This window comes from Lissotriton vulgaris, chromosome 12 (assembly GCF_964263255.1).
Source record: "Lissotriton vulgaris chromosome 12, aLisVul1.2, whole genome shotgun sequence".
NCBI classification, from domain to species: Eukaryota; Metazoa; Chordata; class Amphibia; order Caudata; family Salamandridae; genus Lissotriton; species Lissotriton vulgaris.
In genome coordinates, this window is record NC_141700.1 from 447,368,554 (window position 1) to 447,388,133 (window position 19,580).

General features: G+C 30.1%; 19 non-coding genes across 19 annotated transcripts; all 19 read right to left on the reverse strand.

Annotated features, from left to right (window-relative positions):
• Positions 1-735: 735 nt before the first annotated feature.
• On the reverse strand, positions 736-808 carry TRNAT-CGU (transfer RNA threonine (anticodon CGU)). The gene has a single exon. It is a non-coding gene; the product is annotated as a tRNA-Thr (tRNA).
• Positions 809-1,244: 436 nt separating this feature from the next.
• On the reverse strand, positions 1,245-1,318 carry TRNAT-AGU (transfer RNA threonine (anticodon AGU)). Its single transcript has one exon. It is a non-coding gene; the product is annotated as a tRNA-Thr (tRNA).
• Positions 1,319-1,753: 435 nt separating this feature from the next.
• Positions 1,754-1,826, reverse strand: TRNAT-CGU (transfer RNA threonine (anticodon CGU)). The gene has a single exon. It is a non-coding gene; the product is annotated as a tRNA-Thr (tRNA).
• A 437-nt stretch (positions 1,827-2,263) lies between these two features.
• Positions 2,264-2,337, reverse strand: TRNAT-AGU (transfer RNA threonine (anticodon AGU)). Its single transcript has one exon. It is a non-coding gene; the product is annotated as a tRNA-Thr (tRNA).
• Positions 2,338-3,793: 1,456 nt separating this feature from the next.
• On the reverse strand, positions 3,794-3,866 carry TRNAT-CGU (transfer RNA threonine (anticodon CGU)). The gene has a single exon. It is a non-coding gene; the product is annotated as a tRNA-Thr (tRNA).
• Positions 3,867-4,814: 948 nt separating this feature from the next.
• On the reverse strand, positions 4,815-4,887 carry TRNAT-CGU (transfer RNA threonine (anticodon CGU)). Its single transcript has one exon. It is a non-coding gene; the product is annotated as a tRNA-Thr (tRNA).
• Positions 4,888-5,325: 438 nt separating this feature from the next.
• On the reverse strand, positions 5,326-5,399 carry TRNAT-AGU (transfer RNA threonine (anticodon AGU)). The gene has a single exon. It is a non-coding gene; the product is annotated as a tRNA-Thr (tRNA).
• A 2,475-nt stretch (positions 5,400-7,874) lies between these two features.
• TRNAT-CGU (transfer RNA threonine (anticodon CGU)) lies at positions 7,875-7,947 on the reverse strand. Its single transcript has one exon. It is a non-coding gene; the product is annotated as a tRNA-Thr (tRNA).
• Positions 7,948-8,383: 436 nt separating this feature from the next.
• Positions 8,384-8,457, reverse strand: TRNAT-AGU (transfer RNA threonine (anticodon AGU)). Its single transcript has one exon. It is a non-coding gene; the product is annotated as a tRNA-Thr (tRNA).
• Positions 8,458-9,913: 1,456 nt separating this feature from the next.
• On the reverse strand, positions 9,914-9,986 carry TRNAT-CGU (transfer RNA threonine (anticodon CGU)). The gene has a single exon. It is a non-coding gene; the product is annotated as a tRNA-Thr (tRNA).
• A 948-nt stretch (positions 9,987-10,934) lies between these two features.
• On the reverse strand, positions 10,935-11,007 carry TRNAT-CGU (transfer RNA threonine (anticodon CGU)). Its single transcript has one exon. It is a non-coding gene; the product is annotated as a tRNA-Thr (tRNA).
• A 947-nt stretch (positions 11,008-11,954) lies between these two features.
• TRNAM-CAU (transfer RNA methionine (anticodon CAU)) lies at positions 11,955-12,027 on the reverse strand. Its single transcript has one exon. It is a non-coding gene; the product is annotated as a tRNA-Met (tRNA).
• Positions 12,028-12,975: 948 nt separating this feature from the next.
• TRNAT-CGU (transfer RNA threonine (anticodon CGU)) lies at positions 12,976-13,048 on the reverse strand. The gene has a single exon. It is a non-coding gene; the product is annotated as a tRNA-Thr (tRNA).
• A 437-nt stretch (positions 13,049-13,485) lies between these two features.
• Positions 13,486-13,559, reverse strand: TRNAT-AGU (transfer RNA threonine (anticodon AGU)). Its single transcript has one exon. It is a non-coding gene; the product is annotated as a tRNA-Thr (tRNA).
• Positions 13,560-15,524: 1,965 nt separating this feature from the next.
• TRNAT-AGU (transfer RNA threonine (anticodon AGU)) lies at positions 15,525-15,598 on the reverse strand. The gene has a single exon. It is a non-coding gene; the product is annotated as a tRNA-Thr (tRNA).
• A 435-nt stretch (positions 15,599-16,033) lies between these two features.
• On the reverse strand, positions 16,034-16,106 carry TRNAT-CGU (transfer RNA threonine (anticodon CGU)). Its single transcript has one exon. It is a non-coding gene; the product is annotated as a tRNA-Thr (tRNA).
• Positions 16,107-17,052: 946 nt separating this feature from the next.
• TRNAT-CGU (transfer RNA threonine (anticodon CGU)) lies at positions 17,053-17,125 on the reverse strand. The gene has a single exon. It is a non-coding gene; the product is annotated as a tRNA-Thr (tRNA).
• Positions 17,126-18,072: 947 nt separating this feature from the next.
• On the reverse strand, positions 18,073-18,145 carry TRNAM-CAU (transfer RNA methionine (anticodon CAU)). The gene has a single exon. It is a non-coding gene; the product is annotated as a tRNA-Met (tRNA).
• Positions 18,146-19,093: 948 nt separating this feature from the next.
• Positions 19,094-19,166, reverse strand: TRNAT-CGU (transfer RNA threonine (anticodon CGU)). Its single transcript has one exon. It is a non-coding gene; the product is annotated as a tRNA-Thr (tRNA).
• Positions 19,167-19,580: the final 414 nt, after the last annotated feature.

Sequence of the window (19,580 nt, forward strand, 5' to 3'; positions counted from 1 at the left end):
TATTGCTCAAATCTAGGTAGAAATTTCATCTACGTCTTTCTCATAGATATGTAGTTTTTTTTCATTTTGCAATAACAGTATTCATTCTATAATCTTGAAAATACTTGGGTTTTTATAAGGTTTAAGATGATCTTTTCAACAGTAAGATGAATCAGACTTTTATATTTTAATGGTATCGGAATAAGACCTAATGAAAATGATTTGTTATATAACAATGAGAAAAGCAAGGAGCTGCTGAGAGTTGAACTCAGTATCTCCTGTTTACTAGACAGGCGCTTTAACCAGCTAAGCCACAGCACCCACTTGATTCTTAGTTTTGAAACACTTTTCTTTATGGTGTTCAAGAGAATATTGCTTTTTCACTTTCATATTCTTTTCTAAGTTCACACACTTCTCTACTCAAACACTTAAGATGAATGAAGACTCTTCATTTATTCAAAAACACCTCACTAATTTGAAGTTTACCCTATTCATATCATTTTAAACTATACCTTGCTGAAGAATGGATTAGTTGAATTCAACAATAGATTGATCATTCACCTCTATCTTGTTCTTTGTCATTTTCTTTTCCCTTTTTCAATCAATGCATGCCTACAAAAATCTTCACAATACCAAGTATTTTATTTCATTTTTAAGATAACTTATTCTAAAGTTCATAGAACCAGACGTTTATTCTTAAATTGTATTCAACACTTGTTTAATGAAAATTATTCGGAAAGCCTGGAGAAAACAGTTAGGTGCTGCTGAGATTTGAACTCAGGATTTCCTGTTTACGAGACAGGCGTTTTAACCACTAAGCCACAGCACCAACGTTAATAGTAGAAAATGCATAAATAATTTATTGTTGATGATGAAAATGTGTTTTCTGCTATAAATTCTTCTTTATATGTATTGTAATCTTAAACACGAAAAGATACTCAATCACTACGCAAGGATTAATATGTTTTAATAAACAGGTACTCTTATAAAACCCAATTTCATTTCTTGAATTCTTTACAATTTTTTTCATGAAGGTATTAATATTGCTCAAATCTAGGTAGAAATTTCATCTACTTCTTTCTCATAGATATGTATTTTTTTCATTTTGCAATAACTGTATTCATTCTATAATCTTGAAAATTCTTGGCTTTTTATAAGGTTTAAGATGATCTGTTCAACAGTAAGATGAATCAGACTTTTATATTTTAATTGTATCGGAATAAGACCTAATGAAAATGATTTGTTATATAAAAATGAGAAAAGCAAGGCACTGCTGAGAGTTGAACTCAGGATCTCCTGTTTACTAGACAGGCGCTTTAACCAGCTAAGCCACAGCACCCACTTGATTCTTAATTTTGAAACACTTTTCTTTATGGTGTTCAAGAGAATATTGCTTTTTCACTTTCATATTCTTTTCTAAGTCCACACACTTCTGCACTCAAACACTTAAGATGAATGAAGACTCTTCACTTATTCAAAAACACCTCTCTAATTTGAATTTTACCCTATTCATATCATTTTAAAATATACCTTGCTGAAGAATAGATTAGTTGAATTCAAAAATAGAGTGATCATTCACCTCTATCTTGTTCTTTGTCATTTTCTTTTCCCTATTTCAGTCAATGCATTCCTACAGAAATCTTCACAATACCAAGCATGTTATTTAATTTTTAAGATAACTTATTCTAAAGTTCATAGAACCAGATGGTTATTATTAAATTGTATTCAACACTTGTTTGATGAAAAGTATTTGGAAAGCATTGAGAAAACAATTAGGTGCTGCTGAGATTTGAACTCAGGATTTCCTGTTTACGAGACAGGCGCTTTAACCACTAAGCCACAGCACCAACGTTAATAGTAAAAAATGCATCAATAATTTATTGTTGATGATGAAAATGTGTTTTCTACCATGAATTCTTCATATATGTATTGTAATCTTAAACACGAAAAGATACTCAATCACTACGCAAGGATTAATATGTTTTAATAAACAGGTACTCTTATAAAACCCAATTTCATTTCTTGAATTCTTTACAATTTTGTTTCATGAAGGTATTAATATTGCTCAAATCTAGGTAGAAATTTCATCTACGTCTTTCTCATAGATATGTAGTTTTTTTCATTTTGCAATAACAGTATTCATTCTATAATCTTGAAAATACTTGGGTTTTTATAAGGTTTAAGATGATCTTTTCAACAGTAAGATGAATCAGACTTTTATATTTTAATTGTATCGGAATAAGACCTAATGAAAATGATTTGTTATATAACAATGAGAAAAGCAAGGCGCTGCTGAGAATTGAACTCAGGATTTCCAGTTTACTAGACAGGCGCTTTAACCAGCTAAGCCACAGCACCCACTTGATTCTAAAATTTGAAACACTTTTCTTTATGGTGTTCAAGAGAATATTGCTTTTTCACTTTCATATTCTTTTCTAAGTTCACACACTTCTCTACTCAAACACTTAAGATGAAAGAAGACTCTTCATTTATTCAAAAACACCTCTCTAATTTGAAGTTTACCCTATTCATATCATTTTAAACTATACCTTGCTGAAGAATGGATTGGTTGAATTCAACAATAGAGTGATCATTCACCTCTATCTTGTTCTTTGTCATTTTCTTTTCCCTATTTCAGTCAATGCATTCCTACAAAAATCTTCACAATACCAATCATTTTATTTAATTTTTAAGATAACTTATTCTAAAGTTCATAGAACCAGATGTTTATTCTTAAATTGTATTCAACATGTGTTTGATGAAAATTAGTCGGAAAGCATGGAGAAAACAGTTAGGTGCTGCTGAGATTTGAACTCAGGATTTCCTGTTTACGAGACAGGCGCTTTAATCACTAAGCCACAGTACCAACATTAATAGTAAAAAATGCATAAATAATTTATTGTTGATGATGAAAATGTGTTTCCTGCTATGAATTCTTCTTTATATGTATTGTAATCTTAAACACGAAAAGATACACAATCACTACGCAAGGATTAATATGTTTTAATAAACAGGTACTCTTATAAAACCTAATTTCATTTCTTGAATTCTTTACCATTTTGTTTCATGAAGGTATTAATATTGCTCAAATCTAGGTAGAAATTTCATCTACGTCTTTCTCATAGATAAGTAGTTTTTTTTCATTTTGCAATAACAGTATTCATTCTATAATCTTAAAAATACTTGGGTTTTTATAAGGTTTAAGATGATCTTTTCAACAGTAAGATGAATCAGACTTTTATATTTTAATTGTATCGGAATAAGACCTAATGAAAATGATTTGTTATATAACAATGAGAAAAGCAAGGCGCTGCTGAGTGTTGAACTCAGGATCTCCTGTTAACTAGACATGCGCTTTAACCAGCTAAGCCACAGCACCCACTTGAGTCTTAATTTTGAAACACTTTTCTTTATGGTGTTCAAGAGAATATTGCTTTTTCACTTTCATATTCTTTTCTAAGTTCACACACTTCTCTACTCAAACACTTAAGATGAATGAAGACTCTTCATTTATTCAAAAACACCTCTCTAATTTGAAGTTTACCCTATTCATATCATTTTAAACTATACCTTGCTGAAGAATGGATTACTTGAATTCAACAATAGAGTGATCATTCATCTCTATCTTGTTCTTTGTCAATTTCTTTTCCCTATTTCAGTCAATGCATTCCTACAAAAATCTTCACAATACCAATCATTTTATTTAATTTTTAAGATAACGTATTCTAAAGTTCATAGAACCAGATGTTTATTCTTAAATTGTATTCAACACTTGTTTGATGAAAATTATTCGGAAAGCATGGAGAAAACAGTTAGGTGCTGCTGAGATTTGAACTCAGGATTTCCTGTTTACGAGACAGGCGCTTTAACCACTAAGCCACAGCACCAACGTTAATAGTAAAAAATGCATAAATAATTTATTGTTGATGATGAAAATGTGTTTTCTGCCATAAAATCTTCTTTATATGTATTGTAATCTTAAACACGAAAAGATACTCAATCACTACGCAAGGATTAATATGTTTTAATAAACAGGTACTCTTATAAAACCCAATTTCATTTCTTGAATTCTTTACAATTTTGTTTCATGAAGGTATTAATATTGCTCAAATCTAGGTAGAAATTTCATCTACGTCTTTCTCATAGATATGTAGTTTTTTTCATTTTGCAATAACAGTATTCATTCTATAATCTTGAAAATACTTGGGTTTTTATAAGGTTTAAGATGATCTTTTCAACAATTAAGATGAATCAGACTTTTATATTTTAATTGTATCGGAATAAGACCTAATGAAAATGATTTGTTATATAACAATGAGAAAAGCAAGGCGCTGCTGAGAGTTGAACCCAGGATCTCCTGTTTACTAGACAGGCGCTTTAACCAGCTAAGCCACAGCATCCACTTGATTCTTAATTTTGAAACACTTTTCTTTATGGTGTTCAAGAGAATATTGCTTTTTCACTTTCATATTCTTTTCTAAGTTCACACACTTCTCTACTCAAACACTTAAGATGAATGAAGACTCTTCATTTATTCAAAAACACCTCTCTAATTTGAAGTTTACCCTATTCATATCATTTTAAACTATACCTTGCTGAAGAATGGATTACTTGAATTCAACAATAAAGTGATCATTCACCTCTATCTTGTTCTTTGTCATTTTCTTTTCCCTATTTCAGTCAATGCATTCCTACAAAAATCTTCACAATACCAATCATTTTATTTAATTTTTAAGATAACGTATTCTAAAGTTCATAGAACCAGATGTTTATTCTTAAATTGTATTCAACACTTGTTTGATGAAAATTCTTCGGAAAGCATGGAGAAAAGAGTTAGGTGCTGCTGAGATTTGAACTCAGGATTTCCTGTTTACGAGACAGGCGCTTTAACCACTAAGCCACAGCACCAACGTTAATAGTAAAAAATGCATAAATAATTTATTGTTGATGATGAAATTGTGTGTTCTGCCATAAATTCTTCTTTATATGTATTGTAATCTTAAACACGAAAAGATACTCAATCACTACGCAAGGATTAATATGCTTTAATAAACAGGTACTCTTATGAAACCCAATTTCATTTCTTGAATTCTTTACAATTTTGTTTCATGAAGGTATTAATTTTGCTCAAATCTAGGTAGAAATTTCATCTACGTATTTCTCATAGATATGTAGTTTTTTTCATTTTGCAATAACAGTATTCATTCTATAATCTTGAAAATACTTGGGTTTTTATAAGGTTTAAGATGATCTTTTCAACAGTAAGATGAATCAGATTTTTATATTTTAATTGTATCGGAATAAGACCTAATGAAAATGATTTGTTATATAACAATGAGAAAAGCAAGGCGCTGCTGAGAGTTGAACTCAGGATCTCCTGTTTACTAGACAGGTGCTTTAACCAGCTAAGCCACAGCACCCACTTGATTCTTAAATTTGAAACACTTTTCTTTATGGAGTTCAAGAGAATATTGCTTTTTCACTTTCATATTCTTTACTAAGTTCACACACTTCTCTACTCAAACACTTAAGATGAATGAAGACTCTTCACTTATTCAAAAACACCTCGCTAATTTGAAGTTTACCCTATTCATATCATTTTAAACTATACCTTGCTGAAGAATGGATTAGTTGAATTCAACAATAGAGTGATCATTCACCTCTATCTTGTTCTTTGTCATTTTCTTTTCCCTATTTCAGTCAATGCATTCCTACAAAAATCTTCACAATACCAATCATTTTATTTAATTTTTAAGATAACTTATTCTAAAGTTCATAGAACCAGATGTTTATTCTTAAATTGTATTCAACATGTGTTTGATGAAAATTATTCGGAAAGCATGGAGAAAACAGTTAGGTGCTGCTGAGATTTGAACTCAGGATTTCCTGTTTAAGAGACAGGCGCTTTAATCACTAAGCCACAGCACCAACATTAATAGTAAAAAATGCATAAATAATTTATTGTTGATGATGAAAATGTGTTTCCTGCTATGAATTCTTCTTTATATGTATTGTAATCTTAAACACGAAAAGATACACAATCACTACGCAAGGATTAATATGTTTTAATAAACAGGTACTCTTATAAAACCCAATTTCATTTCTTGAATTCTTTACAATTTTGTTTCATGAAGGTATTAATATTGCTCAAATCTAGGTAGAAATTTCATCTACGTCTTTCTCATAGATATGTAGTTTTTTTTCATTTTGCAATAACAGTATTCATTCTATAATCTTGAAAATACTTGGGGTTTTATAAGGTTTAAGATTATCTTTTCAACAGTAAGAAGAATCAGACTTTTATATTTTAATTGTATCAGAATAAGACCTAATGAAAATGATTTGTTATATAACAATGAGAAAAGCAAGGCGCTGCTGAGTGTTGAACTGAGGATCTCCTGTTAACTAGACACGCACTTTAACCAGCTAAGCCACAGCACCCACTTGAGTCTTAAATTTGAAACACTTTTCTTTATGGTGTTCAAGAGAATATTGCTTTTTCACTTTCATATTCTTTTCTAAGTTCACACACTTCTCTACTCAAACACTTAAGATGAATGAAGACTCTTCATTTATTCAAAAACACCTCTCTAATTTGAAGTTTACCCTATTCATATCATTTTAAACTATACCTTGCTGAAGAATGGATTACTTGAATTCAACAATAGAGTGATCATTCACCTCTATCTTGTTCTTTGTCATTTTCTTTTCCCTATTTCAGTCAATGCATTACTACAAAAATCTTCACAATACCAATCATTTTATTTAATTTTTAAGATAACGTATTCTAAAGTTCATAGAACCAGATGTTTATTCTTAAATTGTTTTCAACACTTGTTTGATGAAAATTATGCGGAAAGCATGGAGAAAACAGTTAGGTGCTGCTGAGATTTGAACTCATGATTTCCTGTTTACGAGACAGGCGCTTTAAATACTAAGCCACAGCACCAACGTTAATAGTTAAAAATGCATAAATAATTTATTGTTGATGATGAAAATGTGTTTTCTGCCATAAATTCTTCTTTATATGTATTGTAATCTTAAACACGAAAAGATACTCAATCACTAATCAAGGATTAATATGTTTTAATAAACAGGTACTCTTATAAAACCCAATTTCATTTCTTGAATTCTTTACAATTTTGTTTCATGAAGGTATTAATATTGCTCAAATCTAGGTAGAAATGTCATCTACACCTTTCTCATAGATATGTAGTTTTTTTCATTTTGCAATACAGTATTCATTCTATAATCTTGAAAATACATGGGTTTTTATAAGGTTTAAGATGATCTTTTCAACAGTAAGATGAATCAGACTTTTATATTTTAATGGTATCGGAATAAGACCTAATGAAAATGATTTGTTATATAACAATGAGAAAAGCAAGGAGCTGCTGAGAGTTGAACTCAGTATCTCCTGTTTACTAGACAGGCGCTTTAACCAGCTAAGCCACAGCACCCACTTGATTCTTAGTTTTGAAACACTTTTCTTTATGGTGTTCAAGAGAATATTGCTTTTTCACTTTCATATTCTTTTCTAAGTTCACACACTTCTCTACTCAAACACTTAAGATGAATGAAGACTCTTCATTTATTCAAAAACACCTCTCTAATTTGAAGTTTACCCTATTCATATCATTTTAAACTATACCTTGCTGAAGAATGGATTAGTTGAATTCAACAATAGAGTGATCATTTACCTCTATCTTGTTCTTTGTCATTTTCTTTTCCCTTTTTCAATCAATGCATGCCTACAAAAATCTTCACAATACCAAGTATTTTATTTCATTTTTAAGATAACTTATTCTAAAGTTCATAGAACCAGACGTTTATTCTTAAATTGTATTCAACACTTGTTTAATGAAAATTATTCGGAAAGCCTGGAGAAAACAGTTAGGTGCTGCTGAGATTTGAACTCAGGATTTCCTGTTTACGAGACAGGCGTTTTAACCACTAAGCCACAGCACCAACGTTAATAGTAGAAAATGCATAAATAATTTATTGTTGATGATGAAAATGTGTTTTCTGCTATAAATTCTTCTTTATATGTATTGTAATCTTAAACACGAAAAGATACTCAATCACTACGCAAGGATTAATATGTTTTAATAAACAGGTACTCTTATAAAACCCAATTTCATTTCTTGAATTCTTTACAATTTTTTTCATGAAGGTATTAATATTGCTCAAATCTAGGTAGAAATTTCATCTACTTCTTTCTCATAGATATGTATTTTTTTCATTTTGCAATAACTGTATTCATTCTATAATCTTGAAAATTCTTGGCTTTTTATAAGGTTTAAGATGATCTGTTCAACAGTAAGATGAATCAGACTTTTATATTTTAATTGTATTGGAATAAGACCTAATGAAAATGATTTGTTATATAAAAATGAGAAAAGCAAGGCACTGCTGAGAGTTGAACTCAGGATCTCCTGTTTACTAGACAGGCGCTTTAACCAGCTAAGCCACAGCACCCACTTGATTCTTAATTTTGAAACACTTTTCTTTATGGTGTTCAAGAGAATATTGCTTTTTCACTTTCATATTCTTTTCTAAGTCCACACACTTCTGCACTCAAACACTTAAGATGAATGAAGACTCTTCACTTATTCAAAAACACCTCTCTAATTTGAATTTTACCCTATTCATATCATTTTAAAATATACCTTGCTGAAGAATGGATTAGTTGAATTCAAAAATAGAGTGATCATTCACCTCTATCTTGTTCTTTGTCATTTTCTTTTCCCTATTTCAGTCAATGCATTCCTACAGAAATCTTCACAATACCAAGCATGTTATTTAATTTTTAAGATAACTTATTCTAAAGTTCATAGAACCAGATGGTTATTATTAAATTGTATTCAACACTTGTTTGATGAAAAGTATTTGGAAAGCATTAAGAAAACAATTAGGTGCTGCTGAGATTTGAACTCAGGATTTCCTGTTTACGAGACAGGCGCTTTAATCACTAAGCCACAGTACCAACATTAATAGTAAAAAATGCATAAATAATTTATTGTTGATGATGAAAATGTGTTTCCTGCTATGAATTCTTCTTTATATTTATTGTAATCTTAAACACGAAAAGATACACAATCACTACGCAAGGATTAATATGTTTTAATAAACAGGTACTCTTATAAAACCCAATTTCATTTCTTGAATTCTTTACCATTTTGTTTCATGAAGGTATTAATATTGCTCAAATCTAGGTAGAAATTTCATCTACGTCTTTCTCATAGATATGTAGTTTTTTTTCATTTTGCAATAACAGTATTCATTCTATAATCTTAAAAATACTTGGGTTTTTATAAGGTTTAAGATGATCTTTTCAACAGTAAGATGAATCAGACTTTTATATTTTAATTGTATCGGAATAAGACCTAATGAAAATGATTTGTTATATAACAATGAGAAAAGCAAGGCGCTGCTGAGTGTTGAACTCAGGATCTCCTGTTAACTAGGCATGCGCTTTAACCAGCTAAGCCACAGCACCCACTTGAGTCTTAATTTTGAAACACTTTTCTTTATGGTGTTCAAGAGAATATTGCTTTTTCACTTTCATATTCTTTTCTAAGTTCACACACTTCTCTACTCAAACACTTAAGATGAATGAAGACTCTTCATTTATTCAAAAACACCTCTCTAATTTGAAGTTTACCCTTTTCATATCATTTTAAACTATACCTTGCTGAAGAATGGATTACTTGAATTCAACAATAGAGTGATCATTCATCTCTATCTTGTTCTTTGTCATTTTCTTTTCCCTATTTCAGTCAATGCATTCCTACAAAAATCTTCACAATACCAATCATTTTATTTAATTTTTAAGATAACGTATTCTAAAGTTCATAGAACCAGATGTTTATTCTTAAATTGTATTCAACACTTGTTTGATGAAAATTATTCGGAAAGCATGGAGAAAACAGTTAGGTGCTGCTGAGATTTGAACTCAGGATTTCCTGTTTACGAGACAGGCGCTTTAACCACTAAGCCACAGCACCAACGTTAATAGTAAAAAATGCATAAATAATTTATTGTTGATGATGAAAATGTGTTTTCTGCCATAAATTCTTCTTTATATGTATTGTAATCTTAAACACGAAAAGATACTCAATCACTACGCAAGGATTAATATGTTTTAATAAACAGGTACTCTTATAAAACCCAATTTCATTTCTTGAATTCTTTACAATTTTGTTTTATGAAGGTATTAATATTGCTCAAATCTAGGTAGAAATTTCATCTACGTCTTTCTCATAGATATGTAGTTTTTTTCATTTTGCAATAACAGTATTCATTCTATAATCTTGAAAATACTTGGGTTTTTATAAGGTTTAAGATGATCTTTTCAACAATTAAGATGAATCAGACTTTTATATTTTAATTGTATCGGAATAAGACCTAATGAAAATGATTTGTTATTTAACAATGAGAAAAGCAAGGCGCTGCTGAGAGTTGAACCCAGGATCTCCTGTTTACTAGACAGGCGCTTTAACCAGCTAAGCCACAGCATCCACTTGATTCTTAATTTTGAAACACTTTTCTTTATGGTGTTCAAGAGAATATTGCTTTTTCACTTTCATATTCTTTTCTAAGTTCACACACTTCTCTACTCAAACACTTAAGATGAATGAAGACTCTTCATTTATTCAAAAACACCTCTCTAATTTGAAGTTTACCCTATTCATATCATTTTAAACTATACCTTGCTGAAGAATGGATTACTTGAATTCAACAATAGAGTGATCATTCACCTCTATCTTGTTCTTTGTCATTTTCTTTTCCCTATTTCAGTCAATGCATTCCTACAAAAATCTTCACAATACCAATCATTTTATTTAATTTTTAAGATAACGTATTCTAAAGTTCATAGAACCAGATGTTTATTCTTAAATTGTATTCAACACTTGTTTGATGAAATTTCTTCGGAAAGCATGGAGAAAAGAGTTAGGTGCTGCTGAGATTTGAACTCAGGATTTCCTGTTTACGAGACAGGCGCTTTAACCACTAAGCCACAGCACCAACGTTAATAGTAAAAAATGCATAAATAATTTATTGTTGATGATGAAAACGTGTTTTCTGCCATAAATTCTTCTTTATATGTATTGTAATCTTAAACACGAAAAGATACTCAATAACTACGCAAGGATTAATATGTTTTAATAAACAGGTACTCTTATAAAACCCAATTTCATTTCTTGAATTCTTTACAATTTTGTTTCATGAAGGTATTAATATTGCTCAAATCTAGGTAGAAATTTCATCTACGTCTTTCTCATAGATATGTAGTTTTTTTCATTTTGCAATAACAGTATTCATTCTATAATCTTGAAAATACTTGGGTTTTTATAAGGTTTAAGATGATCTTTTCAACAGTAAGATGAATCAGACTTTTACATTTTAATTGTATCGGAATAAGACCTAATGAAAATGATTTGTTATATAACAATGAGAAAAGCAAGGCGCTGCTGAGAGTTGAACTCAGGATTTCCAGTTTACTAGACAGGCGCTTTAACCAGCTAAGCCACAGCACCCACTTGATTCTTAAATTTGAAACACTTTTCTTTATGGTGTTCAAGAGAATATTGCTTTTTCACTTTCATATTCTTTCCTAAGTTCACACACTTCTCTACTCAAACACTTAAGATGAAACAAGACTCTTCATTTATTCAAAAACACCTCTCTAATTTGAAGTTTACCCTATTCATATCATTTTAAACTATACCTTGCTGAAGAATGGATTAGTTGAATTCAACAATAGAGTGATCATTCACCTCTATCTTGTTCTTTGTCATTTTCTTTTCCCTATTTCAGTCAATGCATTCCTGCAAAAATCTTCACAATACCAATCATTTTATTTAATTTTTAAGATAACTTATTCTAAAGTTCATAGAACCAGATGTTTATTCTTAAATTGTATTCAACATGTGTTTGATGAAAATTATTCGGAAAGCATGGAGAAAACAGTTAGGTGCTGCTGAGATTTGAACTCAGGATTTCCTGTTTATGAGACAGGCGCTTTAATCACTAAGCCACAGCACCAACATTAATAGTAAAAAATGCATAAATAATTTATTGTTGATGATGAAAATGTGTTTCCTGCTATGAATTCTTCTTTATATGTATTGTAATCTTAAACACGAAAAGATACACAATCACTACGCAAGGATTAATATGTTTTAATAAACAGGTACTCTTATAAAACCCAATTTCATTTCTTGAATTCTTTACAATTTTGTTTCATGAAGGTATTAATATTGCTCAAATCTAGGTAGAAATTTCATCTACGTCTTTCTCATAGATATGTAGTTTTTTTTCATTTTGCAATAACAGTATTCATTCTATAATCTTGAAAATACTTGGGGTTTTATAAGGTTTAAGATTATCTTTTCAACAGTAAGAAGAATCAGACTTTTATATTTTAATTGTATCAGAATAAGACCTAATGAAAATGAATTGTTATATAACAATGAGAAAAGCAAGGCGCTGCTGAGTGTTGAACTGAGGATCTCCTGTTAACTAGACACGCACTTTAACCAGCTAAACCACAGCACCCACTTGAGTCTTAAATTTGAAACACTTTTCTTTATGGTGTTCAAGAGAATATTGCTTTTTCACTTTCATATTCTTTTCTAAGTTCACACACTTCTCTACTCAAACACTTAAGATGAATGAAGACTCTTCATTTATTCAAAAACACCTCTCTAATTTGAAGTTTACCCTATTCATATCATTTTAAACTATACCTTGCTGAAGAATGGATTACTTGAATTCAACAATAGAGTGATCATTCACCTCTATCTTGTTCTTTGTCATTTTCTTTTCCCTATTTCAGTCAATGCATTCCTACAAAAATCTTCACAATACCAATCATTTTATTTAATTTTTAAGATAACGTATTCTAAAGTTCATAGAACCAGATGTTTATTCTTAAATTGTTTTCAACACTTGTTTGATGAAAATTATTCGGAAAGCATGGAGAAAACAGTTAGGTGCTGCTGAGATTTGAACTCATGATTTCCTGTTTACGAGACAGGCGCTTTAACCACTAAGCCACAGCACCAACGTTAATAGTTAAAAATGCATAAATAATTTATTGTTGATGATGAAAATGTGTTTTCTGCCATAAATTCTTCTTTATATGTATTGTAATCTTAAACACGAAAAGATACTCAATCACTAATCAAGGATTAATATGTTTTAATAAACAGGTACTCTTATAAAACCCAATTTCATTTCTTGAATTCTTTACAATTTTGTTTCATGAAGGTATTAATATTGCTCAAATCTAGGTAGAAATTTCATCTACGTCTTTCTCATAGATATGTAGTTTTTTTCATTTTGCAATACAGTATTCATTCTATAATCTTGAAAATACATGGGTTTTTATAAGGTTTAAGATGATCTTTTCAACAGTAAGATGAATCAGACTTTTATATTTTAATTGTATCGGAATAAGACCTAATGAAAATGATTTGTTATATAACAATGAGAAAAGCAAGGCGCTGCTGAGAGTTGAACTCAGGATCTCCAGTTTACTAGACAGACGCTTTAACCAGCTAAGCCACAGCGCCCACTTGGTTTTTAAATTTGAAACACTTTTCTTTATGGTGTTCAAGAGAATATTGCTTTTTCACTTTCATATTCTTTTCTAAGTTCACACACTTCTCTACTCAAACACTTAAGATGAAAGAAGACTCTTCATTTATTCAAAAACACCTCTCTAATTTGAAGTTTACCCTATTCATATCATTTTAAACTATACCTTGCTGAAGAATGGATTAGTTGAATTCAACAATAGAGTGATCATTCACCTCTATCTTGTTCTTTGTCATTTTCTTTTCCCTATTTCAGTCAATGCATTCCTACAAAAATCTTCACAATACCAATCATTTTATTTAATTTTTAAGATAACTTATTCTAAAGTTCATAGAACCAGATGTTTATTCTTAAATTGTATTCAACATGTGTTTGATGAAAATTATTCGGAAAGCATGGAGAAAACAGTTAGGTGTTGCTGAGATTTGAACTCAGGATTTCCTGTTTATGAGACAGGCGCTTTAATCACTAAGCCACAGCACCAACATTAATAGTAAAAAATGCATAAATAATTTATTGTTGATGATGAAAATGTGTTTCCTGCTATGAATTCTTCTTTATATGTATTGTAATCTTAAACACGAAAAGATACACAATCACTACGCAAGGATTAATATGTTTTAATAAACAGGTACTCTTATAAAACACAATTTCATTTCTTGAATTCTTTACAATTTTGTTTCATGAAGGTATTAATATTGCTCAAATCTAGGTAGAAATTTCATCTACGTCTTTCTCATAGATATGTAGTTTTTTTTCATTTTGCAATAACAGTATTCATTCTATAATCTTGAAAATACTTGGGTTTTTATAAGGTTTAAGATGATCTTTTCAACAGTAAGATGAATCAGACTTTTATATTTTAATGGTATCGGAATAAGACCTAATGAAAATGATTTGTTATATAACAATGAGAAAAGCAAGGAGCTGCTGAGAGTTGAACTCAGTATCTCCTGTTTACTAGACAGGCGCTTTAACCAGCTAAGCCACAGCACCCACTTGATTCTTAGTTTTGAAACACTTTTCTTTATGGTGTTCAAGAGAATATTGCTTTTTCACTTTCATATTCTTTTCTAAGTTCACACACTTCTCTACTCAAACACTTAAGATGAATGAAGACTCTTCATTTATTCAAAAACACCTCTCTAATTTGAAGTTTACCCTATTCATATCATTTTAAACTATACCTTGCTGAAGAATGGATTAGTTGAATTCAACAATAGAGTGATCATTCACCTCTATCTTGTTCTTTGTCATTTTCTTTTCCCTTTTTCAATCAATGCATGCCTACAAAAATCTTCACAATACCAAGTATTTTATTTCATTTTTAAGATAACTTATTCTAAAGTTCATAGAACCAGACGTTTATTCTTAAATTGTATTCAACACTTGTTTAATGAAAATTATTCGGAAAGCCTGGAGAAAACAGTTAGGTGCTGCTGAGATTTGAACTCAGGATTTCCTGTTTACGAGACAGGCGTTTTAACCACTAAGACACAGCACCAACGTTAATAGTAGAAAATGCATAAATAATTTATTGTTGATGATGAAAATGTGTTTTCTGCCATAAATTCTTCTTTATATGTATTGTAATCTTAAACACGAAAAGATACTCAATCACTACGCAAGGATTAATATGTTTTAATAAACAGGTACTCTTATAAAACCCAATTTCATTTCTTGAATTCTTTACAATTTTTTTCATGAAGGTATTAATATTGCTCAAATCTAGGTAGAAATTTCATCTACTTCTTTCTCATAGATATGTATTTTTTTCATTTTGCAATAACTGTATTCATTCTATAATCTTGAAAATTCTTGGCTTTTTATAAGGTTTAAGATGATCTGTTCAACAGTAAGATGAATCAGACTTTTATATTTTAATTGTATCGGAATAAGACCTAATGAAAATGATTTGTTATATAAAAATGAGAAAAGCAAGGCACTGCTGAGAGTTGAACTCAGGATCTCCTGTTTACTAGACAGGCGCTTTAACCAGCTAAGCCACAGCACCCACTTGATTCTTAATTTTGAAACACTTTTCTTTATGGTGTTCAAGAGAATATTGCTTTTTCACTTTCATATTCTTTTCTAAGTCCACACACTTCTGCACTCAAACACTTAAGATGAATGAAGACTCTTCACTTATTCAAAAACACCTCTCTAATTTGAATTTTACCCTATTCATATCATTTTAAAATATACCTTGCTGAAGAATGGATTAGTTGAATTCAAAAATAGAGTGATCATTCACCTCTATCTTGTTCTTTGTCATTTTCTTTTCCCTATTTCAGTCAATGCATTCCTACAGAAATCTTCACAATACCAAGCATGTTATTTAATTTTTAAGATAACTTATTCTAAAGTTCATAGAACCAGATGGTTATTATTAAATTGTATTCAACACTTGTTTGATGAAAAGTATTTGGAAAGCATTGAGAAAACAATTAGGTGCTGCTGAGATTTGAACTCAGGATTTCCTGTTTACGAGACAGGCACTTTAACCACTAAGCCACAGCACCAACGTGAATAGTAAAAAATGCATAAATAATTTATTGTTGATGATGAAAATGTGTTTTCTACCATGAATTCTTCATATATGTATTGTAATCTTAAACACGAGAAGATACTCAATCACTACGCAAGGATTAATATGTTTTAATAAACAGGTACTCTTATAAAACCCAATTTCATTTCTTGAATTCTTTACAATTTTGTTTCATGAAGGTATTAATATTGCTCAAATCTAGGTAGAAATTTCATCTACGTCTTTCTCATAGATATGTAGTTTTTTTAATTTTGCAATAACAGTATTCATTCTATAATCTTGAAAATACTTGGGTTTTTATAAGGTTTAAGATGATCTTTTCAACAGTAAGATGAATCAGACTTTTATATTTTAATTGTATCGGAATAAGACCTAATGAAAATGATTTGTTATATAACAATGAGAAAAGCAAGGCGCTGCTGAGAGTTGAACTCAGGATTTCCAGTTTACTAGACAGGCGCTTTAACCAGCTAAGCCACAGCACCCACTTGATTCTAAAATTTGAAACACTTTTCTTTATGGTGTTCAAGAGAATATTGCTTTTTCACTTTCATATTCTTTTCTAAGTTCACACACTTCTCTACTCAAACACTTAAGATGAAAGAAGACTCTTCATTTATTCAAAAACACCTCTCTAATTTGAAGTTTACCCTATTCATATCATTTTAAACTATACCTTGCTGAAGAATGGATTGGTTGAATTCAACAATAGAGTGATCATTCACCTCTATCTTGTTCTTTGTCATTTTCTTTTCCCTATTTCAGTCAATGCATTCCTACAAAAATCTTCACAATACCAATCATTTTATTTAATTTTTAAGATAACGTATTCTAAAGTTCATAGAACCAGATGTTTATTCTTAAATTGTATTCAACACTTGTTTGATGAAAATTCTTCGGAAAGCATGGAGAAAAGAGTTAGGTGCTGCTGAGATTTGAACTCAGGATTTCCTGTTTACGAGACAGGCGCTTTAACCACTAAGCCACAGCACCAACGTTAATAGTAAAAAATGCATAAATAATTTATTGTTGATGATGAAAACGTGTTTTCTGCCATAAATTCTTCTTTATATGTATTGTAATCTTAAACACGAAAAGATACTCAATAACTACGCAAGGATTAATATGTTTTAATAAACAGGTACTTTTATAAAACCCAATTTCATTTCTTGAATTCTTTACAATTTTGTTTCATGAAGGTATTAATATTGCTCAAATCTAGGTAGAAATTTCATCTACGTCTTTCTCATAGATATGTAGTTTTTTTCATTTTGCAATAACAGTATTCATTCTATAATCTTGAAAATACTTGGGTTTTTATAAGGTTTAAGATGATCTTTTCAACAGTAAGATGAATCAGACTTTTACATTTTAATTGTATCGGAATAAGACCTAATGAAAATGATTTGTTATATAACAATGAGAAAAGCAAGGCGCTGCTGAGAGTTGAACTCAGGATTTCCAGTTTACTAGACAGGCGCTTTAACCAGCTAAGCCACAGCACCCACTTGATTCTTAAATTTGAAACACTTTTCTTTATGGTGTTCAAGAGAATATTGCTTTTTCACTTTCATATTCTTTCCTAAGTTCACACACTTCTCTACTCAAACACTTAAGATGAAACAAGACTCTTCATTTATTCAAAAACACCTCTCTAATTTGAAGTTTACCCTATTCATATCATTTTAAACTATACCTTGCTGAAGAATGGATTAGTTGAATTCAACAATAGAGTGATCATTCACCTCTATCTTGTTCTTTGTCATTTTCTTTTCCCTATTTCAGTCAATGCATTCCTGCAAAAATCTTCACAATACCAATCATTTTATTTAATTTTTAAGATAACTTATTCTAAAGTTCATAGAACCAGATGTTTATTCTTAAATTGTATTCAACATGTGTTTGATGAAAATTATTCGGAAAGCATGGAGAAAACAGTTAGGTGCTGCTGAGATTTGAACTCAGGATTTCCTGTTTATGAGACAGGCGCTTTAATCACTAAGCCACAGCACCAACATTAATAGTAAAAAATGCATAAATAATTTATTGTTGATGATGAAAATGTGTTTCCTGCTATGAATTCTTCTTTATATGTATTGTAATCTTAAACACGAAAAGATACACAATCACTACGCAAGGATTAATATGTTTTAATAAACAGGTACTCTTATAAAACCCAATTTCATTTCTTGAATTCTTTACAATTTTGTTTCATGAAGGTATTAATATTGCTCAAATCTAGGTAGAAATTTCATCTACGTCTTTCTCATAGATATGTAGTTTTTTTTCATTTTGCAATAACAGTATTCATTCTATAATCTTGAAAATACTTGGGGTTTTATAAGGTTTAAGATTATCTTTTCAACAGTAAGAAGAATCAGACTTTTATATTTTAATTGTATCAGAATAAGACCTAATGAAAATGATTTGTTATATAACAATGAGAAAAGCAAGGCGCTGCTGAGTGTTGAACTGAGGATCTCCTGTTAACTAGACACGCACTTTAACCAGCTAAACCACAGCACCCACTTGAGTCTTAAATTTGAAACACTTTTCTTTATGGTGTTCAAGAGAATATTGCTTTTTCACTTTCATATTCTTTTCTAAGTTCACACACTTCTCTACTCAAACACTTAAGATGAATGAAGACTCTTCATTTATTCAAAAACACCTCTCTAATTTGAAGTTTACCCTATTCATATCATTTTAAACTATACCTTGCTGAAGAATGGATTACTTGAATTCAACAATAGAGTGATCATTCACCTCTATCTTGTTCTTTGTCATTTTCTTTTCCCTATTTCAGTCAATGCATTCCTACAAAAATCTTCACAATACCAATCATTTTATTTAATTTTTAAGATAACGTATTCTAAAGTTCATAGAACCAGATGTTTATTCTTAAATTGTTTTCAACACTTGTTTGATGAAAATTATTCGGAAAGCATGGAGAAAACAGTTAGGTGCTGCTGAGATTTGAACTCATGATTTCCTGTTTACGAGACAGGCGCTTTAACCACTAAGCCACAGCACCAACGTTAATAGTTAAAAATGCATAAATAATTTATTGTTGATGATGAAAATGTGTTTTCTGCCATAAATTCTTCTTTATATGTATTGTAATCTTAAACACGAAAAGATACTCAATCACTAATCAAGGATTAATATGTTTTAATAAACAGGTACTCTTATAAAACCCAATTTCATTTCTTGAATTCTTTACAATTTTGTTTCATGAAGGTATTAATATTGCTCAAATCTAGGTAGAAATTTCATCTACGTCTTTCTCATAGATATGTAGTTTTTTTCATTTTGCAATACAGTATTCATTCTATAATCTTGAAAATACATGGGTTTTTATAAGGTTTAAGATGATCTTTTCAACAGTAAGATGAATCAGACTTTTATATTTTAATTGTATCGGAATAAGACCTAATGAAAATGATTT